Here is a 25,693-nt window from a genome sequence, read left to right as displayed (position 1 = left end):
TGACCTTGGGAAACCTGCTTCAGGAGCAAGCTCTCCTCTCTTTTGTTTAAGAAAAACCTCTAAGTTTCCTCTACTCATGGGCCCGAGGCAATGTTAACTGAACTCCATAGAAAGAACATAATCAAGCATTTAAAATGTACTTTTCTGTTGCAATAAATGGAAATAAGCAAATACAGAATGGGTTATCATCCACTCAATTTTGGTTATAGTTTGTCATTATAAATTAAAACCATCTGGAGGATCTCTTGCCCTCTAGAGGGGTATTTTTACCATTTCCTAGGGCAAGCCAGTCCTTAGAACTATCTTCTAATGAAGATTGGGATGCTTATTGAATATCTGGAAACTCCTAGAACTTTAAAGACAACCCTGAACCATTTTCAACTTCTGCCTTCAAGTGTGAAAGCCAAGCCACTCATTGGCTTGAACTAAAGTCAGCCTAAAACAATACTCTGCAAACTTGGCGCAGGTCCTTGCCTATTTAAATTTCCATCACACCATTGTCGGGGTCTCATGCTTTTCACATGGCTAGCCTGGTGGATGTGTTCCAACTCCCAGAAGGGAGCAAGTGCACCACAAAAACACTGGAAGGGCCCACATGTTTCCAACACTTCATCGGATGCTTCAGTGCAGGGGTAAAAACATTCCTGGTACTCATGTTGTTGGAGAAATCACAAAGGATTTCAGGCTGGTACCTCATCCATCTCGGTTAAAAAATGAAATGGAGCCTCCTGGTCAATTGTCAAAAAAAAAAAAAAAAATCCACATATTCCCTGGTTTTTCCCCATCTTCCTGGCCTCCTGCAAAACCATGCCAGCCTCAGTAACAATATAATCAAAATGTTTAAAATGCGAAGTAAGTGTGTATAAAAAATGCACAGGGGCTGGAAAAGAAATGTAATAAGGTTAAATTTTACAAGCATAATTCCATATGTTGAAAGCATCTTGTAGTTATGTCAAATACAGATGAAGCTATAAATTACCCCAGAATCAAAAGTGTCAAGTTTCAGGCTAATGTTGAAAATATATAGATATATATATATATACCCACAGCTTCAGAATTCTTATTAAAATATGAAAACATGCTAAACATAGAAAAGCTAACAACTGTACCAAAAGTAAGACAAAGTGTTACTAATGTCTGCCAACTGGTATTACTCACCAGGGCAATCAATCACACATGAGCAAACCTCTGTGGCAGGCAACCAGGAAAGCTGAAACCCACCTCTCCTTCATGGTTGTCTTATTTGTGGTTACTTTTGCAAGGATTCCACACTATTCCATTTGCTTGCTCTTAACCCTGAGAGGGCATGGTTAGCAAGAGGAAAACGTTTATTCAATTATAATGTCTTTATTTCTGCTTAAAACACATACAAAACTGTCAGCAATAGACAAATTAGTACTTTGGGCCAAAGCATGTGCTCCGTTTATTCTATATTTGAATTCTAATAAATTATATCCATATTATTACAAAAATTATAGCTGACATACTGTCAGAGCTATACATGTATATGCCTAGAAATATACATAATGCTTTGAAAGCTGTCACATTTAGTCCTGTTGTAAACATCGCCCTCATTTGCTAAGCAGTGTTGTTATGTCTTTGGTCCACTGTAATTTTTCTCCTACTTCTAAGCCTACGATTCTGAATACATCTTAACTCTGAAGAAAAATAACGTCTCCTTTAAGGGTTGTAACGCTCTATCACAAGATTCAGCGTAGCATATGGAAATAGTTTCTTTCGAAAGCATCCTAGGCCAAGTAGTAAGATGGGACTATTTGGTGAAGTAGCCTCCTTTCCGATCTACATGACAACAATGTGTTGACAATGTTTTGGACACCTTGAAAGGGATTTTCTTCAATATCTGGTGAAGTTGCATCTGCTTTTGTTAATGTGGGCTCTTCACTAGAAAACATAACTATCATAAAGGTAAAAATCTGACTTCTGCTGATCGGTGGTGAAGGGTGTGTGTTTATTGGATGCTACAGACTGAATATTTGTGTTTCTCCAAAATTTATGTTTTAGATATTACCAACTGAATATTTGTGTTTCTCCAAAATTTATATGTTAAAATCATAACCCCCAACTGATAGTATTAGGAGGTGGGGCCTTTGGAAGGTGATTAGGTCATAAAGGTACATCCCTCATAAAGGAGATTAGTGCTGTTATAAAAGAGACATAAGAGCAATGCCTTGCCCCTTCTGCCATGCGAGGGAACAATGAAAAGACAGTGATCTGTAAACCAGGTAGTGGGCCCTCACCAGACACCAAATCTGCCGGTGCCTTGATCTTGGACTTCCTAGTCTCCAGAACTGTGAGAATAAATATTTCTTATTTATAAGTCACCCAGTTTATAGTATTTTGTTATAGCAGCTGGAATAGACTGAGACACAGCAAAAAAATGTTTTTCATAATCATGCATTTCTCTCCCTTTCATCTCTTGAGTGCCTGGTATGTGTCCAAAATAGCACCAGATGCTTCTGGCAGAGGCCCTGCCTACATAAAGGGTATCATCTAGGGGAGAAGTCAGACAGCAAAAACTAGGTGCAACTAACATGACCAAATGGGTGGTTCTGGGTTCTAGGCCCACGGAGCTAGAAGCTGGTGTTCATAGTTTTAAGCAGAAAAAGAAAGATTGGATAAGAAATTGTTTTGAAGCCTCCCAAAGGATTATAAACATTTAAGGAATTGGCAATGCTTAGGGAGGATACCTTGGTTTGGGGTGTTTTTTTTGTTTTGTTTTGTCTTTTGTTGGTTTGTTGGTTTTTTCCACTTAGAGCACATGGTTGCAAGCAACAGAAACCAATTCTGTTACTTTAAGTTAAAAGGAATTCACTCAAAGGAAACTGAATTTGATAAGTCACAGAATTTATGGACTGCAAAAAAACCTGGGCTTAAAAATGGGCAGGAAGAGAGGACTGGGCAGTAGGAACTAGAGTGAAATAGTAGGAATGGTCAAGTGAGCTGGCTGCTGATTTCTGGCTGTTCTTTTCATTCTCATAGTATTTGCTCAGGACCCAAAGTTCTGGGAAATGATTTGCTGCTGGTTGAGCTTAGGTCTTGCACCTATTTGTGGGCTCTCTTGAGGTTGGGGGAAGGAGAAGGTGATCCCTCACTTGTTGCAGTGTAAAGCCAATACAAGGAATTGTCCTTTCACCAAGAATATTTGCCAGAGGAAGAGCTAATTCCTCAAAAGAAAAGTGAGATAATCAAAAACGAATAATAGATGCAAGGCCCACAAATCACCACAAAAATCTGCTTAACTACTTCTTGTTTATTTGTTCAGAATCTTGGAAAATAAATGTCTGTTTTTTCATTAATCAAATATTAGTATTTGCAGCCGGGCACGGTGGCTTACACTTGTAAACCTAGTACTGTGGGAGGCCGAGGCACACAGATTGCCTGAGCTCAGGAGTTCAAGACCAGCCTGGGCAACATGGTGGAACCCCATCTCTACTGAAAATATGAAAAATTTGCCTCATATGGTGGCACACACCTGTGGTCCCAGCTACTTGGGAGACTGAGACTGAAGTGGGAGGATTGCTTCAGCCTAAGAGATAGAGGTTGCAGTGAGCCAAAATTGCACCACTGCACTCCAGCCTAAGCAACACAATGAGACTTCCGTCTCAAAAAAATATATATATATATATATACACACACACACACATTCACACATACCTACTCACACACACACACATATATATAGATGTAGTTTGCTTTTAGTATTATATTGAACTTCTTGACTGACTGGATCTACATAGGTTTTGAAGCTAGCTATATTGCAGTCTTTAAATGGGACATTTTAAAATATCTGAATGTAAAGTGCTTTAATTAGTAAAGATATTTAGGCAAAAATAGCCCCAATATAATTTTTAAATTTGCGCATTCATAAGTAAAAAGTAGAAATAAGAAAATTACAGCAGGTGACATCAGAGATTCTGCCACTGAGAATCTTAATTACTTCTCAGTAACTGTTATTTAATTTGTATGAAGGCAATGTAGCCTAAAGTACATATATGTGTGTATTCAAAAGAATTGTACTAAATGCGTTATAGATCTTCTATTGGATCCTGGAATCGAATAAAAGAAACAACAGTGAAAATGGAAGCAATCCAAATAAAGCCTGTACTTTCATTAGTAGTATTGTTCTAAGGTCTATGTCTTAATTTTAATAAATATTCCATAATTATGTAAAATGCTAACATAAGGAGAAGCTGGATAAAGAACATATAGGAATCCTAGACTATCTGTGCAACTCTTTCATAAGTCTAAAATTATTTCAAAATAAGTTTTCATTGCAAAATGCCATGCACACAGTAGATGTTCAATTAGTTAATTACATCTTACTTTGCCCTCTCTTGATCTTGAAATATTTATGCTCATCAGTTTCCTGGGACAATTTCCTATAGTTCCTTCCTTCTTTAATCTCTCTCTAGAAGCCAAAAACAAAAGCGGGAGAGGGAGACAACAAAATTAAAAGCCCCAATATAATTTTGCTCTGCTTTGTTATGAGATGTAGTTATTCTTTAAGAAATGTCTAGACACGTTTCACCCAGGGGCATCCTAACATTGGCACCACAGACTCACAGTGCTAACAATGACAATGTATTTGCCCAACAGTTACCATTAGGTAGCTAGTTATTCTTTTTCTCTGCTTTCACTTTACTTATAGACAAAACTAACTCTGTCAGACATCTTGAGAATGCTATAGTTCATCTTCAACAGATAGAATTTTGTTCTTATTTTGTTAAATGTTACATTTACATAATTGTGTATGTCATTGGTGTTTATGAGGATACACCAAAAAAGTAAAAGTTTTCCTATCAGAGTATAGAGGATGATTACTCTAAAACCAATACAGGTGTCCCACTCTGTGATAACTCACACTCTCTGAATTCAGGAACCAAATAGATTTTAGATAATGAGGGCTAGTTTTCTTACTCTGCTCTAAGATAAGTCACTTATTCTTTGCACAGAAGTTACACTGGAGTCAGAGATGATCTTTTTTTTTAATCACAGAGTATATAGCTTTAGAAAGTCCTCACAGTAGGCCAGATGACATTGCTAATCTTTGTTTTCATTTTCTGAAGTTAGATGCCCTTAAAATGTTATGTCTTGGGTAGGTTATTCAATTTCAGTTAAAATCACAAAGCAACTCTTGTAAAATAACACCTGGTGATTGAATAGTTAACTATAGAACTTACTGTTGTGGAAATATTCTTATCTCCAGACACAAAGATATTTATATGAAAACTGCATTCTTTGTGACAAACCAGAATCTTATTTTGCTGAGGCCAAATGTAATGGACATCTGTTGTTTTTGCCTGCCCAGCACATATTCCTCCCTTTACCATTAGAAGAGGCTGGATTTGGCCATGGGGGTGGGAGGGGTGGCTGCAGGGGAATCCACCCTCTCCTCCTCTCAGTTCATATGATTTTGGGAGGACCCTCATCCTCACCCGCAAACTCCCAACCTCTCACTTGACGGGTGGACCTATGACTCAGACCCAGCCAGACATCACAGCCTTTCCTGTTGGCCAGAGTTTGGCTCCAAATGAGCATGTGATTCCAGGCAGACCAGAGAGATGCAATTCAAAGAATCATACTGGAATGACTGGAATAAAGAAGCTCTTTTTTCCTGGAAATGTATCTAAGAGGATGTCATTCTGGAGCTACTGGGGGCAGTCTTATGACAAACCCAACACAACTAAAGAAAGATATCGACCAAATCTAGTGATGCATTTGAACAGTACCCGGATCCAGCCATCCTGAAGATGAGAACTTCAACTATTCGAGAAATAATGTTCATTTTTCCCCCTTAAACTTGTTTGAATCAAGTTTATAGGTTTATGTCTCTTGCAACTAACATAATTTTAAGTAATTCATAAAATTTCCATGCATATTCTTCTTCCTTCATGAATCTAAGTCAGGTGAAACTTGTATTTCAATTCATTTAATATATATGTACTCAGTGCACACTATCCCATGCAATGAAAGGGTTAAAAAGATTTATTAGATGTAATTTGTACCCTCAAAGGAAAATGTGAAGAAAAATCTGTAGAAATTCATTGACCTTTTAGAAAGAGAGAGAAAGTGAAATTTCTGTTTTCTTTTCTGTAAATGATGTATTATGATTTTTTTTCTCAAGGAAGGCAATTAGTTAAGAAATGCCTAGAACACAGTATTTGGGAGCATTGGTGGGGTTTTTTGTGTTTTGTTGTTGTTTGTTCGTCTGTTTGTTGGAGACAGGATCTCTGTTGCCCAGGCTGGAGTGCAGTGGCACTGTCATGGCTCACTGCAGCCTCCACCTTCTCAGGCGCAAGTGATCCTCCCCCATCAGCCTCTCAGGTAGCTAGGAAGACAGGTGTGTGCCACCACGCCCAGCTAAAGGAGCAGGGGTTTTACATCAGACAACCTGGTTTAAGTCTGTTTCTGTCTCCTGGTACATGATCTACAAGTTACTTCACCTCTCTTAGCATTCATTTTCCTGTCTACAAAGTTAGTACAAACATACCTGGGTCAAATAATTTTTTGAAGATTGAGAAAATACATATAAATTATATGTTATGCCTGATACATAACATTAAGTGGTAGTTTTAAAAAACAAAATACTTAATACATGATTCAATATAGTTCTTCACCAATTTTAGAATTTTTGGTTTGGTATCCAACACACAAAAAAGGCTATTTTAATTTATATCTCCAGCCCAGTTTTTATTTCTATGCATCAGATTCCATGCAGATGTACAACTGCATACTGGTTATAGCCACTAGAATTTCTCACAGGCACATGGACTCCACCATGTCCAAAACCAAATTTAGTATTTCTCCCTGACCCCAAACCCACGTCTGTTTCTGCAATCTCCGTTTCAGTAAATGGTACCACCATGCACCAGAATCCCAGCTCATTCCCACACGCCCTCCACTCCCCACATTAAATCAGTGGCCACAGTAGCCCACCAGCCTTCTAACTGGTCTCTCTGCCTCTATCCTTTTACCCCCTGGTCTGCATTCTGCACAGCAGTCAAAGTAATCTCCTCAATTCACACACTTCCTGAAAACCAACAATGGTTTATCACTGGCCTTAGGATAAAGGCAAACTCCTTAGCATGGACTATCTTTCCTCATGTTCCGATGTCTTCACTACTGCCATCTGGACTCATAACCCTTCCAAACTACACCCACCTCACCACCCCATGGTCCAGCCCTGGAAACTTCCCTCATCCCTCCTATACCTGCTCTGTTTTGTTTCATGGAGTTTGCATATATAGTTTCTTATTTTTTTTTTTTTTTTTTTTTTTTTTTGAGATGGAGTCTCGCTCTGTCGCCCAGGCTGGAGTGCAGTGGCCGGATATCAGCCCACTGCAAGCTCCGCCTCCCGGGTTTACGCCATTCTTCTGCCTCAGCCTCCCGAGTAGCTGGGACTACAGGTGCCCGCCAAGTCACCCGGCTAGTTTTTTTGTATTTTTTTAGTAGAGACAGGGTTTCACAGTGTTAGCCAGGATGGTCTCAATCTCCTGATCTTTTTTTTTTTTTTTTTTTTTTTTTTTAGGCGGGGGCGACCGATTGAGACTCCGTCGCCCAGGCTGGAGTGCAGTGGCCGCATCTCAGCTCACTGCAAGCTCCACCTCCCGGGTTTACGCCATTCTCCTGCCTCAGCCTCCGGAGTAGCTGGGACTACAGGCGCCCGCCACCTCGCCCGGCTAGTTTTTTGTGTTTTTTAGTAGAGACGGGGTTTCACCAGGTTAGTCAGGATAGTCTTGATTTCCTGACCTCGTGATCCGCCCATCTCGGCCTCCCAAAGTGCTGGGATTACAGGCTTGAGCCACCGCGCCCCGCCGCATATATGGTTTCTTTTGCCTGAAAGAGTACTTACTTCTCTCTCCTTACACCTCTCGCTTCATTTGATCTTATTTTTTATGTCCTAATCTACCTGTTACTTCTTCCAAATATCTCAGCCTTCCCTTGCCAACACCTGAAGTAGGGGTTAAATAGCACCTGTACCTTTCTATGACAAAACCTACCACATATTTTATTTCTATATAAATATGTAGCTATAGACATAGTGTAGTAGAATTATCAAATTCAGTGTCTATTCCAATACCAAGAATACTTAACCTGGCTTGACAAACCGCCAAGTGATCCACAGATAGGTATTCAGGAGGTGGACTGTAAACTTAATTGGGAAAAAGGTTACATCATTTTTTTCACTAACTTCAAACTGAAATTTATTATTTCTTTCTAGTATGAATAGAGGCAACAAAACACAGTAGCATTAGCAGTAGCTGTGACTTTGTCAACAATACATCATAGACATTTCATGTCACATTACACATATTGCTGATTTCTTGAAATAACATTTATGCTCATCATTTCTAAATTATGGTACTTTCTAGACATGTGCATTAGTAGGCTGGGTGTGGTGGTTCACACCTGTAATCCCAGCACTTTGGGAGGCTGAGGCAGGTGGATTGCTTCAGGTCAAGAGTTTGAAACTAGCCTGGCCAACCTGGTGAAACCCCATCTCTACTAAAATACAAAAACTAGCCTGGTATGGTGGTGGGCACCTGTAATCCCAGCTACTAGGGAGGGTGAGGCAGGAGAATTGCTTGAACCCAGGAGGCAGAGGTTGCAGTGAGCTGAGATCCACCACTGCACTCCAGACTGGGCAGTGAAGTGAGACTTTGTCTCAAAAAAAAAAAAAAAAAAAAAAAAAGTGCATTACTAAAGAAGCACATATAAATTATAACACAGTATTTACATTATTTAAATAATAATTTCATTATCATTAGTTTACTTTATAAACCTATGTATTTAATATATTTAAAAGTAGTATTCTGGAAAGGGGCTCATGGGTTTCACCAAACTTCAAAAGAGCTCTATGGCACAGAAGAGGTAAGAACTCCAGCACTTGAGTAAAAGTTCTATGAGGCCAGGCCACACTGGGCTGTTTCACTGCTATTTCTGCAGCGCCTTGCACAAGGTCTGGCAGAGTGCATGTCTCAGTAAATATGTGTTGAACTGATGAAAGCTTATTTTAATGCAGCATTATGTAGTAGTAGGCTCTCCACAAACCTGGACAATGCACTCATCCCTGAGGGAGATGGTGGACCCAGTGGTAATTAATGGTTTATGTCCCAATTCAACGTATGTCAGGCTGATGTCCTATACAGTAACATGGGATGAGAACTTGCTGAGAATATGGCATTAACATTTTAAAAGATATCATGGGAAACAGTAGCCAATTCTTTCCCTATATCAAAAGCAGCTGGCAACACTGACCTTGGGTGATGCAAAGACCAGTGAATAACTGTCACTGAACAAGTGTGATCTATTTTATAAAGCCCTATTTTTAACTTGACTTGGAGCCAGTTTTTTGACTGGACAACTCTCATGCAAACATCTGCTGCCAGCTTTTTTCTTTTATGCATAGTGGGCAGCTTGTGCAAGAAAGGAAGTTGTCAGACAGCGGCTGGGGTCCTGAGTCAGTAGACAGCTGAGCTCTTCCCAGTTTTCCGTAGCAGAAAAGCCCCCTGATCGAGTCACTCCAAGCACATTCCAGCTGACAATATTTGACTTTGGAGTGGGCTCCTGAGATCTTTATACATTTTTTTTCCAACAAAGTTATTTAAAGACCCAATACAGATGAAAGACCTCAAAGACCCTCAGATATATCCCAGGAGGCCTCTTGGACCTCTTTCCTGAAGTAAAACTGGATTCCTGTGGTCAGCCATTCCACAGGTTTTTGAGAGCCTGTTATGTGTCAGGAATTCATTAAGTTTGGGGTTTTTGTTTTTTGGTTTGTGTTGTTGTTTTTACTGTTTTTGGCAGTAGAGAGGTCAATGAGTAAATCGGTGGCAGGAAAATTAGGACAAACCTTTCATCTGGTGCCACCTTTCAGGTCTGAGCCAAATGTGTAGGAACAGTGCGGACTGGCAAGAGATCCCTCTGTACCATGTATGTCATCCCCAGAGCCACCAAAAATGAAAGTCTCCCTCCAAAGAGGAACTGGAGCATCCCAGAGGTAGTGTTCTTGAAAGCATGGACTGTGGGGTACCTATGTCAGAATTACCTGAGCCCCAACTGAGACCTACCTGAGGTTATGGAGGTGGAGCCCCAGGTGTTCCTAACGCATACTAATTTTGAGAACTATTGTTCTGGGCAATTTAAGGAAATCGGGAGGAAGTAATCTCATTCAGTGTAGGGGATTTGGTCTTTAACATCTCAAAGACCTGCCATCCAGGAAGCTGACATCCCCAAATGGAGAATCATAAAAAGCAGACGTCTGAGAACGTGCCTGAGCAATTCATTATTTCCCACTCACTCGAGGAACTGGCCTTCAACATTCACCAGTGGTGGTAAATAGGTTCATGTAGCTTGTCACGGTAGATTGGAATGGACTGTTTGAGGCACTGTGTTGTGGATTTTGAGTTCATAGTTTGGCTAATTGATTACAAAACTCTTTCCTATGGAGCCAAACCACAGACTTTTGATAGGGGAAGAGCAAATCCCTTACAATTTTGCCTATCACTGCCTTACCTCATCCTGCATCACTTTCAAGAAGGAAAGAAAGACATGCGTGTAAATGTCCAACTCTCTGTTCTCACTCTGAAGAGGATGCAAAGTTGGATGGGAAGTAAGTAAGCCTTTGAAATCATACCATTGCAAGTCTGCCCACTTTGTGGGAATCTATACACTTTTGCATCTCTCTCCTGTAGTGTAGATCCCGGGAAAGCCTGGTCCAAGAGAGCAAAATAAAAATAGAATTTGTTTGGAAATAAAATAAGATAGATCTACAACTTTCCATGACCTGTTCTCCCTTTCATAACTTGAGGGTCAATAGAAAGTAATTACACCCTTACTACTCTAAATAAAATGCCACTTACTTTACAGATGAGCTCTCTACTGTGGCCAGGGCATTCGTTTTATTATAGATGACTTCCTTAATCAAGGAAATTTGTGTACTAAGGTAGTGGAAAAGAAAATGCTGAAGCTGGAAATTGGAATCATTCACCGTTAGAGAAAATCTGTATGAAACACAGCTTTTTAAAAAAATTTGGTTTTTTACTTTGCTTTTATGTTCTTTGATCAAAAAATAGTTGCGATACCTATTGCGTAAATTGCTCAATATTTTTAATTTTTATTATACAAAATGTGATACCCACAGCATATCTCTAATGCATATACAAGGTATAAAGATAACAATTATCCATGGAACTGCACCCACTTTTAGAAATAAGCCCCACAGCACTAGAGCCCCCGAGTGCTCCTACCTGATTGGATGCCCCTGTCTCCCTACCTGACCCTTCCAGAGACAACCAATATTTAACCACCTTGAAAATATTTAATTACTTAAGGGAAGTGATCATACTAACTCCTTACTAGGTATACACTTGAAGTCTTTTTATTGAAAATGCTCCAGACTGGCTAGCCATGATTGATTGATTAATCAATTTATTTTTTGAGACAGGATCGCTCACCCAGGCTGAAGTGCAGTGGTGCAATCACAGCTCACCGCAGCCTCAATTTCCCAGGCTCAAGAGATCCTCCCACCTCAGCCTCTCGGGTAGCTGGGATTATAGGCATGCACCACCACACCCAGCTAATTTTTCTTGTTTTGTTTGGTAGAGATGGGGTTTCACTGTGTTGCCCAGCCTGGTCTTAAACTCCTGGGCTCAAGAGATCTACCTGCCTTACCTTCCCAAAGTGCTTAGATTACAGGCAGGAGCAACTGTGCATAGCTCATGATTTAACCCTTACTTGTTCCAATTTATGTTCCTCCCAAATGGCTAATGTAGAAAAAGCTCTGTGTTTTACCATAAAATAACAGGTTGCTTTAATGTGGGAGTTGGGAAAAGGTTCTTGCCATTAAGTTGCCAAATATGACAGAAACCTTGAGGAAACCCATGAATGGCAGACTTTCCTCGAAGGGAAAATTTGGAGAACAGACAGATAGGTATATGTAGTGGGACTAAAATTAAAGCCAAGTTTCCTGGCAATTGTACAAAGAAAGGATTTCAATCTCATCTACAGAAATTTTCTTTCTTTTTTGTTTTTGTTTTTGTATAGATGGCAGGGTCCCATCTCAGACCTTCTGAATCTAAATGTTTGAAGATAGGGCCTACGTGTGTATGTGAGTTTCTTTTTTTCTTTTTATGTATTTCTTTATTTTTGAGATGGGGGTCTCACTATGTCACCAAGGCTGGAGTGCAGTGGAGTAATCTCGGCTCACTGCAACCTCCACCTCCCAGGCTCAAGCAATCTTTCTAATTCAGCCTCCCAAATAGCTGGGACTACAGTCACATACCACCACACCCACCTGATTTTTGTATTTTCTGGTAGAGACAGAATTTCGCTATGTTGGCCAGGCTGGTCCCGAACTCCCGGGCTCAAGGAATCTGCCCACCTCAACCTCCCAAAGGGCTAGGATTACAGTCATGAGCCACCACACTCATCTGGGAGTTTATTTCTACACATATTTACACACATGATGGATCTGTTGTGCAATCTTGGTTAGGAATCATTGGTATAAAAGAAGCCTTTGATTTCTTGCATCCCTTTCACCACCTAAAAGTACTTTGGTATTTCCTAGGTCTTCAGCCTTTAGTTTGGCACCATAGATAGCTTGTAGGTAAAGAAAGTTTTGCTCCTGCCCTTGGGAAACTTACAGATAATTGCTCTGCAAATGCGGTGAAAGCTGAATGTCAAGCTGAGTGTTCCGAGGTAGTATACAGTACAAGCAACAGAGAGCTCAACCATAGCTTCTAAACCTATGAAGAAATCTGCAAATAGGCAACCCAGAATTGTTACTGTTGCTCAGCACTGCCATGCTGTTTCTGGCTTCCACACCATCTGATATGGTTTGGCCATATTCTCACCCAAATCTCATCTTGAATTGTAGCTCCCATAATTTGCTCATGTTGTGAGAGGGGCCCAGTGGGTGATAATTTAATGTGGTTTCCCCTATACTGTTCTCGTGGTAGTGAATACATCTCACCTCACAAGATCTGATGATTTTATAAGAGGAAACCTCTTTTGCTTGATGCGGATTCTCTTTGCCACTGCCATGTAAGATGTGCCTTTTGCCTTCCACTCTGATTGTGAGGTCTCCCCAGCCACATGGGACTATGAGTCCATTAAACCTATTTTACTTTATCAATTACACAGTGTTGGGTACATCTTTATCAGCAGCATGAAAACGGACTAATATACCATCCTTAGTGAGATTTTGTCCTCGTCCTGTATGTCTCATGTTGTTAATATCCTGCTTCATCTCCAGGCTTCACGTCCATGTTTCCAGTACAAAGAAGAGCAATAAAACAAAGGGTGAAAGGTTTAAAAAAGTAGTTTGAAGATATGCCAATCCAGCCTTTTCCAATTAGGAAAACAAAAGCTTTCCAGGAAGCCCTATCCAAAGGATTTCCACTTATTTTTCATTAACCAGAAATGTGTCACATGGCCAAACCTAGCTGCAAGAGAACCTGAAAGCTGGGCTCACCTAGGCACATGGTCATCCCAAACAAAATCAGGGTTCTAGGAACAGAAAAGAAGAGCAAAAATTGGGTAGGCAACTAAGGCAATAGCAATGTCAGCCATGATAGAGGGGAGCATGGACAATGAGAGCAAAGGGTCTGGAGAAAGATAAGGATGCTTCACTCTTTCCAGAATTCACAACTTATCACTCAGTTGGAGGAAATGCTTCCTCTGCCCATTTGACTTGTTGTTTGGGTTAATGCTGTTGAAAATGCTCATCTTCCAACTATTTATTGATTTTCTGACTCCCAGAGAGCACTCATCTCCAGGTTTTTAGGCTGCACTCCACTGATGCACATCAACACCAATAGCAGTGGCTGTGTCCTCAACCAGTGCCCAGTTTATATTATGGGATATTTTTCATTGTAGTTTACACAGATATTAGCCAGAGTTTCTACATACAATTGCCTCATTAAGCCATATTACCCTGTTTGCTTGCTCTAAGATGTTTTCTAAAACAACTGTAAGTAATGGTGTTCACGACTGTATGAATTTTATGCCTGGTACAATCTGATTTTGGAGAAGGAGGGTCTTGAGGGGGAAGATGTGAATGCTCTCAGGTCATATATTAGCTCTGATTTTGTCCTCCAATCTATGAAAAATATATGCATGTATATTCTTACTGCATTTATTATGTTTTCTTAAATTTAATCATAAGCCTGTTCCAAAATTACCCTTCCTCCTATAAGCAAATTTCCTGGGTTTAATTACTTCTTAAAGACCAGTTAATTTGGATGTTTTTTCTTTTGCCCTGTCAACATCCTAACCCTCTATCCCTCAAGAGATGAATTTAAAATTCTGGAGAAGGTTTTGGTTTTGACAACTGTGCACAGCTATCCTTTGGAATGAATTGGTCTGGAATCACTCAAGATTTTAAACCCCCTTAAAACTGGTAAGAAAAGAAGACATTGAGCATCAGAAACCTGCTCACTGAGTACACCTACCTGTGCCCCATAACTAAGGCTGCCTGCTGGAGTTATATGAAATTAGGTTTTGTTATTGGTATTCAACATGAGCTATTATATTTCTCTAATAATAACTTCAATAATAATATAACCTTTGTTTAACATGGGCACCTGGTTAGCTAAATGAGACCCCAGCTGTCAGTGAAATACCTACCCCAATATAGGAGTTAAAAGTTAATAAATTCACAATATGAGTAAAGAAAATAATAATAATGCTTTGCTTCCCTCCAAGGAATTCAAAGCACTGTGTGGGTACCATTTCATAAATCTCCATATAAATCTTAGGTACATGGTAGAAAAAAAATGTTTTAAACCTTAGAATAAACCGACTATGAAATTATAGTCTGATTTGACTCCAAAATCAATCCCAAATCCATCCACTTCTCCCTCTGCATGGTGTTCACATGGTCCAAGCTGCCATCATCTTGCCTGAAATACTAGATAGCCTTAACAAATCTCCCTGCGTTCATTCTTACCTCTCTTTAATCAGTCCCTCATGGAGCACTCAGGATGCATTTTTTAAATTAAAATCAGATATCACTCTTAAGCCAAAACCATTCAAGTGGATCCTCACCACTCTCTCCTCTTACTCACTCTAGCCAGTTCATCATGCTTGACTTCCTTTCTGTTCCTCCTATAAGCCTAGTGCTTGGCTGTCTCAGGGCCTTTAAACTTGCTGGCCTGCTCTTGAGTAAACTCAGGTTTTAGCATCACTGGTTCACTGTCTTCTTCCAGCTTTTATCTCTTAGCCACCTTAGCATAAATCCTCTTTTAGCTTAGAGTAGTTCCCTCCCCCAAGTTACTCTCCATCCTACACGTATCTGTTTTCTTTATAGCATTTATTTTCCTTAGTCCACAATTCTTTTGCTTACTTGCCCATATTTGTTGCTTGATGCTCCTTGCCCTTGAACCAGCCACAGCCTGAGACTAAGCTCCTGAGAGCAGGCAAGTTACCTGAGATATTCCACTGGCGTATCTCCATGGCTTAGCATGGTGCCTGGAGCACAGTAAGTGTTCATAAATATTTTTTAAATGAATAAATGAATGTTGACATAGTTGATGTCTGTATCCTGCAGCACTCCTCTTATTCTCATTTTCCATAGTCACAACTAAATTCAAAATGTGTGTGCATTTGTGCACAAGTGTGGACACATACTGGCTGAGCCTTTATTTTCCACCTAAGCTGTCTGCTGTACCCTATGGAAACCTCTCACTCAGTAACGCCAAGTTCTCCCTCTCTGCAAGTAATACCCAATATCCAATCTCCGTTCCTATGGAGAAGCTCGCTGCCTGCATTCAAGTCTCTTGTTTCCTCCTGGCAAAGCCCTGGCTCATGTTGAGTTGTCCTGTGATAAAGAAATCCCTTCTTTTAATCCAGGGACTACATTATTATAGAGTGAATTTTCCTAAGGCAAGGGGTATGAATGAGTTAGTGCAAAAAAGCAGGGGACAATATCCAAAAACAAGCAGGTAGAAAAAAAAATTCCATCTGGAAAGTTTCCTCTTATTAATGCTACGGATTCTGTTACATTAATGAATATCATCGAAGGTCTCTTTCGACTGTTTCAAGTTTATCAAATTCCTGATGATAGATCATAAATCTAATTGTCTCTTTACAGACCTTTTTTTTTTTTCTCCAAAGCAAATTTCTTCCAGGTGCTTGAGTATGAATCAAGCCCTGACTTTAATTCACTGATAGGAATTAGCCTCCTTAATAAACTTAGTCAGAAGCCGAGGCCACTGCGGCATCACCACACTCCGATACTTAGCTGCTAATCAAATTCTCCTCACTTCCTTCACAGAGGGCCAGCAATCCTTTGGGGGCTAAAGAATCAGACTCGTTTCCGTGCATGGGTAACCTCCATGGGGAGTCCATTCTTTATTAGACTTTCAGATCAGCCATTTCCAATCTTATTCATTGGTGAGAACAGCCCTTTGTGCTTCCTGTTGTTTGGTCTTGCTGCAATGAGCAATGAGCAGTGGTGGGGCCAGGACAGCAGAGGCTCCTGGAGCCACACCAGCCCATTTCACCAGCTTGTCATAATTCACTACTTCATCCCTTCTTTTTTTTTTAATCGAGAAACAGACTTGGACATATCTGTTGTATATGTCAAGGCCTCTCATTTGTCAAAGTGTTAGTGGTCCAGTGTCAACATAAATACATCTGTCCATAAATCTTGACAGGTATAATGATTTGTTGCATTTGAAAGGCATGACTCTAACATTAGACCCCTTTTTGATTCCTAACGTGATTATCTTTAAAGTCAGGCATTTCAGATGCCTTCTGAATTGACTTCTGTCAAGTGATTGAGTAGCTCCCGCTGACTTACCTACTCTTATGAAGTTAATACCAACATGGCTCCTGCTGTCTGTCCCCCGCATCGAAGGCCACCTGGACTGGGGCAGAAATTACCTTCTTGATGTGCTCATTATTCTTTGCTGTAGAAATGCCTCCGTTGTCTGGCTTTTGTTTTGGTTTTGAGTAGGACACTATTGTGTTTTTTGTGTTGTTGTTGCTTGTTTTGCAGCAGGGAAATGGGTTTGGCACATTGGTCAAATGAAGCATTTCTTAGCCCTCAGCCAGGAAACTCATAAAGCTAAAAACGTGAAAGCGGGCCTCTGCTGTGAGATAGCAAATAGCTTTATTATCATTTCACAGTGGAATCTGCAACCCCAAAAGGAAGGAAATCTCATCTGGTGGTTAGACAAAAAGAGCTCTTTTTTGTATGGTAGTTAGCATTTATTGAGTGTTTATTAGGTGCCAAACCCTATGCTAAGAGCTTCCCATGCAGTATCTCATTTAATCTTCCCAACAACCTACAGATACTAATAAACCAGCTGCCCAGGAGCAGTCTCCTAATTTGCCTAAGGCAAACAGCTGGTGCCAGATGGAGCCGATATTTGACACCCAGCTGTCTGACTCAGTAGTGGTCTGATTCCTTACACAAAAGGTTTAACCACAAAAGCAAAAGGCTGCAACCTTCTTGCCTTTGTTTCACTTTCTAAGGCACGAGGGCTTTCTTGCTGCTTGAATTGACACTGCTCTAAAATGTGCACAGTGACCCTGGGAAAGCTGCTGATCATGCATGTGTGTGCTAACAGGTGTCTGAGATGACTCTGAGTTTGGCCATTTACTTTGTAATTTGGAAATCTTTCTAGTTCTCAGATAATTATGTAAACTTTCAAACTGGTAGGTTAGAAATATTTTAACTTTGAATAATTTTTTCAACTATGACTATTGCACTTTGTAAAAATATTGAATCCTTTAACATTTTTTAATCCATTCAATTTGCAATCTCTTCTTCTATCTTTCTTAGTTTTCTTCCTTCTTTTCCCCTTCTTCTTTCTTCCCATTTATGAGATTACTAATACTGAGAAATCTACTCTGCTGATCCCTTTTGCAAACCCTTTAATCCCAAATAGGTTTCTTCCTGTTCTGAGATTCCTCTGAACCCTACCTCTGTTGTATGTTTAGATATACCAGACAGGAAGTGTGGTCCATAAGGAAAAATGAATTAGATGCTAACTCTGCTGCAAACAATTTCCTTAGAATACTCACTTAAAAGCATATTTTCCTATTTGAGTTTGACATGCATTTATTAAATACCTACTATGTGGACTTGGGGAAAAAAAATTAAAACCTGAATCTGATCTGAATCTTAAAAGTGCCTGCGAGGGGAAAGGATATATGGGTAAGCATTCCTGTTTTTTTTTTTTTTGAGATGAAGTCTTGCTCTATTGCCTAGACTGGAGTGCAGTGGTGCGATTTTCACTCCCTGCAACCTCCACTTCCAGGGTTCAAGTGATTCTTCTGCATCAGCCTCCTGAGTAGCTGGGATTACAGGTGTGCACCACCATGCCCAGCTAATTTTTTTTTTTTTTTTTTTTTTTTTTTTGGTATTTTTAGTAGAGATGGGATTTCCCCATGTTGGTGAGGCTGGTCTCGAACTCCTGACCTCAGGGATGCACTTTCTCAACCTCCCAAAGTGCTGGGATTATAGGTGTGAGCCACTGCACCCGGCCCACATTTCTTACCACCTAAGGGAATAATTTTAAAGCAATGTATAACAGGTATAATGAGGACAATGTATAGATGTGCTGATATATTTTAGATTAGGAAAAATCATGGAAATGTATGAAGGCTTTGTGAAAGAAGCATAATTAATGTGATTAATACAGTGACACAGTAAGTAATAGATAGGTAAGTTCAAATTGGGCATGAGGAAAAGAAGCACACACAGGCAGGATAGATGCATAAGCAAAGCCATGAGATGGAAGTAAAAATACTATTTGGGTAGAAAGGATGGCCCATGGAGGAATGCAGACTAAATCTCACAGTGATATAGACTCTGTGGCAGAAGCCATATTCATTTCTGGAACACCAGTGTTCCAGAATACATGAATGAATGAATGCTTTAGGTATAATAACTTGTCACCTGTGTGAAGGATAGTCTGAAATGGAGAAGTGGATAGGGAGGCAGAAAACTGCTGCTTCTGGTCTTTGAAAAGCTGATGTCTTCTTGGCCTTCACACTCCACTTAATCATCACCTCTTCATTGAGGGTTTCTCTGATTGCCCAGTTGACAGTTGCTAATCAATCATGTTCTATCACATCACCCAGGGAAGACAAGCTTTCTACTTCCAACAGTGTAAAAAGAATAGATTCCTTTCCTCTAACTGAGCAGTCCCATCTATGGAGAACAAAGTCTTACCTGATATGAGTTTTTTAAAACCTAGGTTTCTTTTCACCTCTGGCTACCCTTAATCTCTATGGAGCAGAAGATGGAGGCCTATAGGCCAGTAAGGGTGATAAATAATAGAGATCTCCACTCCAGGTAGGTTAAAAAGAAGTGGTCCTCAAATTTGAGCTTGCACATGGAGAACTTGATAAAACACAGAATGCTGGGCACCATTCCCAGAGTTTCTGATTCAGTTGGGTCTATGGCGTGATCCAAGAATTTGTAATTCTAACAAGTACCCAGGTGATGCTGATACTCCTAGTCTGGGACCTATACTTTAAGAACCACTCATAGAGAGCATAATGAGGGTGGAGGAAAGTGGGTGTCATCTAGCTTGACTGCAAATTTCCGCAGGGCCCCCATCAGTTGGAGAAGGAACTGCAATTCAGAAAGGCCACTCCAGCCGCTGGAACTCCAGCATGAACTGTGAATGTCCTAATTACAACAGGCTGCCCCATTAGGAAACCAGGATACTCCTCATAATAAGGGACTATGAGCTAGTCACAGGCATACAGAAATCCACCAAACTCATCACTCAAGCAGCATCTGTTGCACTAGCACTACTGCCTCATATCTCTCTATATCTGGTTTATAACTTAGAGTGCAAAAAGCTCCAATACCATTCTTCACTAAGTCTGTCACATACCTTTCCATATTTTACCTTCCCTGAAATCAGGATGCATCTTATAATCACTATCCTCAGGCAGTGGTGATGAGTCTTTTGGCGGGAGAAGGGTGATGGTGGGTAACTGTGAGAAGTAGTAGACAGGAATAGACAGGGAGTGGGGGGAGGAAGTCGTGTTGGGGGTATGGTCAGAGGAAGGGAAATATGGGGCATCAGAGCAAAGACTTGCAGATCAAAAACTGGGAAAGGGGGTGAGAAACAAAGGAGAGAATAAGAGAAGCCATGGAAAAGGGGCAGGAAACCAAATGTGACACATAGGACTTCTTTCTGGGCTTACCCACAGTGAGATTTCTCTCCTTATTTGCTCCTAAGCTCACTGCTTTTCTGTGTGTGTACAAGAACGATCTATGATAAAAATCCATTTAAATGAGTTTGAAAGAGCTCTTTCAATAAGGGTAAAGAAGAAGTTCTATGCAGTGAGAAAGGCGTGTGCTACATTTTAACTAAAGCGTTTTTTTCTTCTTTAGTAGTATAACAATAATGATGCCCCTTATAATTGGTGGAGTCTTTGAACCAGTGACATTTAGTGATTCAAGGAATAGCGTAATGACAAAAGAAAGAAATGCTTATAACAGGGTTGCATTTTCCTAGGAAATTTTCCAGTGGCTGTTTCCAACATATTCTGTTTTAATATGCCGCACAGCACTTAGCATAACAAGTAGTCACTCTTTGAATAATATTGCAATTGTTTGTCTGCCTGTCTTTTTCTTCTAAAACAGGGATGGGCAAACATTTTCTGTTAAAGCGCTAGATAATAAATATTTTAGGCTTTGTGGGCCATGAAGTCTCTGTCGGAACTACTCATCTTTGGTGTTTTAGTGAGAAAGTCTTCATAAGACAACACAGAAACAAATGAGTATGACTGCATCCCAATATAACTTTACTTACGCATAACAGGCTAAGAGGCAATGGGCCTGATCTGGTCTATAGGCCACCGTTTCTTCATGCCTGGTATAGAGCGAGAGAAAGCATAAATGTGTATTGTCATCCACCATCTTGAACCGGAAAACACATATTTTTTATAACACTTTTCTTTATTGAGTTATCATTTATGTTCCACAAAATTCGCACAGTTAAAACATACAGTTCTATAGTTTCTAATATACTCGAGGATGTGTGCAGTCAATTTTATAACATTTTCATCACCTCAAAAAGAAACCCTGTACTCTTTATCTTCCATTCTTCTATCCCCACCCCCAGCTTCCACCAGCCCTTAGCAACAAAGAATCTCCCTTCTGTCTCCATAGATTTACCTATTCTGATGTTTCATATAAATATATGTGGTCTTCTGTGACTGGCTTCGTTCACTCAGTATAATGTTTTCAAGGTTCACCCATATTGCAGCATGTGTATCCATACTTCCTTTTGTGGCCAAATAATTTTCCATCATGACATGCTATGTTTTGCTTATTCATACAGTTGATGGACATCTGGATTGTTCAGAAAACATTTTTGAGTCTTTTAACCTCTTTGTGTCACCAAAAACTCTGGAACTCAAAAGTGTATCTGGACATACACAAACACAGGAGATACAGTTTGGATATTTGTCCCTCCCCAGATCTCATGGTGAATTGTAATTCCCAGTACTGGAGGTGGGACCTGGTGGAAGGTACTCGGGCCATAGGAGAGGATCAAGCCATGAGTAGATTGGCGCTGTCTTCATAATAGTGAGTCCTTGTGAGATTTGACCATTTAAAAGTGTGTGGCATCTCCCCCTACCCCACTTTTTCTTGCTCCTGCTTTTGCCATGTGACATGCCAACTCCCCCTTTGCCTTCTGCCATGATTGTAAGCTTCTTGAGCCCTCATCGGATGCCAAGCAGATACTCAGCACCATGCTTTAGTACAGCCTGTAGAGCTGTAAGCCAATTAAATCTTTTTTCTTTACAAATTACCCAGTTTTAGGTATTCATAGCAGTGCAAGAATGGCCTAATACACTTGGGAACCTCTTAAGTAGAAAGTTTCCATGAGGTGAGAGTCATTAATCCTCAATTATATTCTTTAAAAAAAGAGTAGAGAGTTTACTATGGTCAGAAAATTGATAAGTACCACTTTAGCAAAGTACTGTATTCCTAGCCATACCCTACAGTTTCACATAATAATATTAATGATAGAAAATACTTACAGTAGGATTCTTTCCCACTTGGAGTTGAAAACAAGCATTTCACTTGGGACATAGCATGTGCCAGGCATCTTCTAGACAATGAGCAGGATAGATGTCTCTCTTCCCATGTTGCGGACCCTCTGGTGTGGGGAGACTTTTAACAAGCAAGCAGACACTTTCAGATGTTGATAATTGGCAAGACAAATGAGAATAATGAGGTAGAGGGTGCTTCAAGGTGGGAGGAAATGTTGCTATTTGTGATCACCAAAGGCCTTTCAGAGAGGAAACATTTGGGCTGAGACTTAAATAGTGAGAAGCTAGCCATGGGAATATCTGGGAGAAGAGTTCTCCATATCTAGGAATGCTCTAGGGTGGGAATGGGCTTGATATGTTCACAGAGGAGATGGAAGTCACCATGGCTGGAAACCGATGAGCCTAAATGAAACGCATGTTTAGACTTGTTTATGCAGGGTGATAGGGTGTGGTTCATAGGGGATACTTCTCACTAACTTCTCAGATTGGACTTTGTAGCTTTGTATGTAGCCACCAGTGAAAATCTGATTTTTGTAACAAATTATTAATCCCCTGAGCTCTCAACATGGTTAATTCGTGTGTAGGTTATTAAGTTAGTCCCTCGGCTTCATCCCATCCTTGTATAATCTGCTTTATAATGCTGGGATGGGACACTGCAAACCCCATATGTCCTTTACCAACTGGATTCCTCTTAGGATTGGCCAAATGGGAGCATTAATGGCGAACTGGAAGGCAATGAGGCAGAAAGGCCTCCCTCCTCTCCTCCGCCCTTGCTATTCCCACAGCAGCAGTTGGCTCTGGCAGTGTTTGATCCTGTTTCCAGATTCTTCCAGCATTCCCAGAACCAGCCTCATTTGCACCCTATCAGGGGCACCAACACAAGCCAGCAGTGCCACCCCCTCTGAGGTCAGAGTCCTGGCTCCTTGGGCTTGCTCCTCTGAGTTCTTAAGGCACCAGCACCAACCAGTCATACCCCCTTCCGTAGACATCTGAGTGTCACCTCTACAAAGTTCCTTCTCTCAACTTCTAGGTGTTGATATCCCCAACTTTTGGCTTTGCTGCCCCTGCCATAGGAGTGCTGACTGTTGCCTGAGTTTACTGTCACCTCCATGTTCTCTTTTGCCTTTGCAACCCATTGATATCTGTTTACCCAATTCCCTATATTAAATTATCTCCATTAAATAATTAACTTCCTCTTCTGATCAACCCCAGGGTCAGCTACACAAGGCTCAACACAAAGCGAATAGGTGGGACTCCTTGCTCAAAAAGGAAGAAAAATATATTTACTAAAATATAAAGCTTTTTCCTTTCATCCAAGGTCTTTCTCTCAATTAGTCACAGTGTTTCTTTTTGCCATTTAATGTTGTTCTAAGTAAATGATTTAAAATTAAAACTTTAAATCATTAGCATGATTTTTTTAGGATGATTTTTTTTACCATTTATGTTTGTATTGTGCAGTGACTGTTTTACATGCAAATAAAGGGTATTTAACACATACGTGGAATCACCAAAATTAAACAATTTGCATTTCATAGTTTTTACATGTGTGTGTATTTCATCCTTATCATAACAGTAGAAACTGCACAAGACTAACTCTACTATATTTTTATTTCACTTCTTGATATGCCAACATTCTACTAGCACACTGTGGACCTTGAGGCTTTTATAACATGATTGCTTTGTACTCACTTTGAGTTTCACCAAATACCCATGACCATGGATCCACCAAAATTTTGTGTTCAAGGGGCCTCTTGATGGTTATATATGAATGGGTGGCAAGAAATGATGACATACGTATTGCCTGTGTCTCCTCTGCTCACAGGCATGTTCCATTGTCCCTGCAAGCTTTATTTACAAAACCCAGGTTTAAAGATAAAATGATTAAGTATTTCAAGATGGCGAGAGCAGAATATCAGAACAAGTGCAGGATCCTTCTGAGAGTGGTACCTGTGGGGCTGCACAGATTGTATTCCCACAAAGCAGTTTGACACAGTCTACTTGTGTGTATCCTGAACACCTCCTCATCTTCTTCAGATGCTCAACGTTGGACATTCAAAAAGGATAAAAGTGGCTTTCTGCCGCATGACATCTCTGACATCACTAAGAATCACTCAAATGATTTTCCTTAGTCCCAAAAGGAACCAGGTTTCTATGTGTTTTGGAGGTTATGGACTTAGACCTGGTTACTGAGACACAAAATGTCCGCTCTCTTTCCTAAAGCTAATGTACACCTCATGCAAATTTCAGCAAATATAAAAGCTATGTCTACTAATAATATCAAAAATTGCAGGAAATCAGATGAATTGTTTGCACTTTTCAACTGCTAACTGAACAAAGTCATAATTGCAAATCTGGTTTTACTCGTCACTAAGAATGTCTCTTACTTGACCAGTATGAAGCCAACATTAAAGTTTCACATGCTATAAGAATTCTAATTTTCAGTGAGAAGGGACTACTTTCTAAGTCCCAATTTTACACAAATTGGCAAAATAGTTTTATTCTCTCTCTTCGTTTTTTTTTTTTTTTTTTTTTTTTTTTCAAGATAGGGTCCCACTCTGTCAACCAGGCTGCAGTGCAGTGGTGCATTTATGGCTCACCACAGCCTCAACCTCCTTGGCTCAAACAATCCTCCCACCTTAGCCTCCAGAGTAGCTGAGGACTATAGGCACGTGCCACCAAGCCAAGCTAATTTTTTCTTTAAAAAAATTTTTATTTCATTTTTTTACTTTAAGTTCTGGAATACATGTGCAGAATGTGGAGGTTTGTTACATAAGTATACATGTGCCATGGTGGTTTGCTGTACCTATTAACCTGTCATCTAGGTTTCAAGTCCTGCATGCATTAGGTACTTGTCCTAATGCTATCCCTCCCTTTGCTCCCCAGCCCCCAACAGGCCCCTCCCAGTGTCCATGTGTTCTCATTGTTTAACTCCAACTTATGAGTGAGAACATGCAGTGTTTGGTTTTCTGTTCCCATGTTTGTTTGCTGAGAGTGATGGTTTCCAGCTTCATCCACGTACCTGCAAAGGACATAAACTCATTCTTTTTTATGGCTGCATAGTATTCCATGGTGTATATGTGCCACATTTGCTTTATCCAGTCTATCATTGATGGGCATTTGGGTTGGTTCCTAATCTTTGCTATTGTAAATTGTGCTGCAATAAACATATGTGTGCATGTGTCTTTACAGTAGAATGACTTATAATCCTTTGGGTATATACCCAGTAATGGGATTGCTGGGTCAAATGTTATTTCTGTTTCTAGATCCTTGAGGAATTGCCACACTGTCTTCCACAATGGTTGAACTAATTTACACTCCCACCGACAGTGTAAAAGCTTTCTTATTTCTCCACATCCTCTGCAGCATCTGTTGTTTCCTGATTTTTCAATGATCACCATTCTAACTGGCGTGAGACGTTATCTCATTGTGGTTTTGATTTTTGTTTCTCTAATGACCAGTGATGATGAGCTTTTTCTCACATGTTTGTTGGCCACATAAATGTCTTCTTTTGAGAAGTGTCTGTTCATCTCCTTTGCCCACTTTTTGATGGGTTTTTTGTTTTTTTCTTGTAAATTTGTTTAAGTTCCTTGAAGATTCTGGACATTTACCCTTTGTCAGATAGATAGATTGCAAAATT

At 40.1% G+C, this 25,693-nt stretch overlaps 1 long non-coding RNA gene across 1 annotated transcript in view; it reads right to left on the bottom strand.

Moving 5' to 3' along the window:
- The window catches only part of LOC111532782, a 36,833-nt gene extending 19,874 nt beyond the window's left edge, over positions 1 to 16,959 (bottom strand). Inside the window, exon 1 of the long non-coding RNA XR_002728643.1 lies at positions 16,826 to 16,959. This is a non-coding gene — a long non-coding RNA (uncharacterized LOC111532782). The remainder of the gene's footprint in view (positions 1 to 16,825) is intronic.
- Positions 16,960 to 25,693: the final 8,734 nt, after the last annotated feature.

This window comes from Piliocolobus tephrosceles, chromosome 2 (assembly GCF_002776525.5).
Source record: "Piliocolobus tephrosceles isolate RC106 chromosome 2, ASM277652v3, whole genome shotgun sequence".
Classification (NCBI taxonomy): domain Eukaryota; kingdom Metazoa; phylum Chordata; class Mammalia; order Primates; family Cercopithecidae; genus Piliocolobus; species Piliocolobus tephrosceles.
Note: the sequence above shows the minus strand (reverse complement) of the source record. Positions and strands in the feature narration are given on the sequence as shown.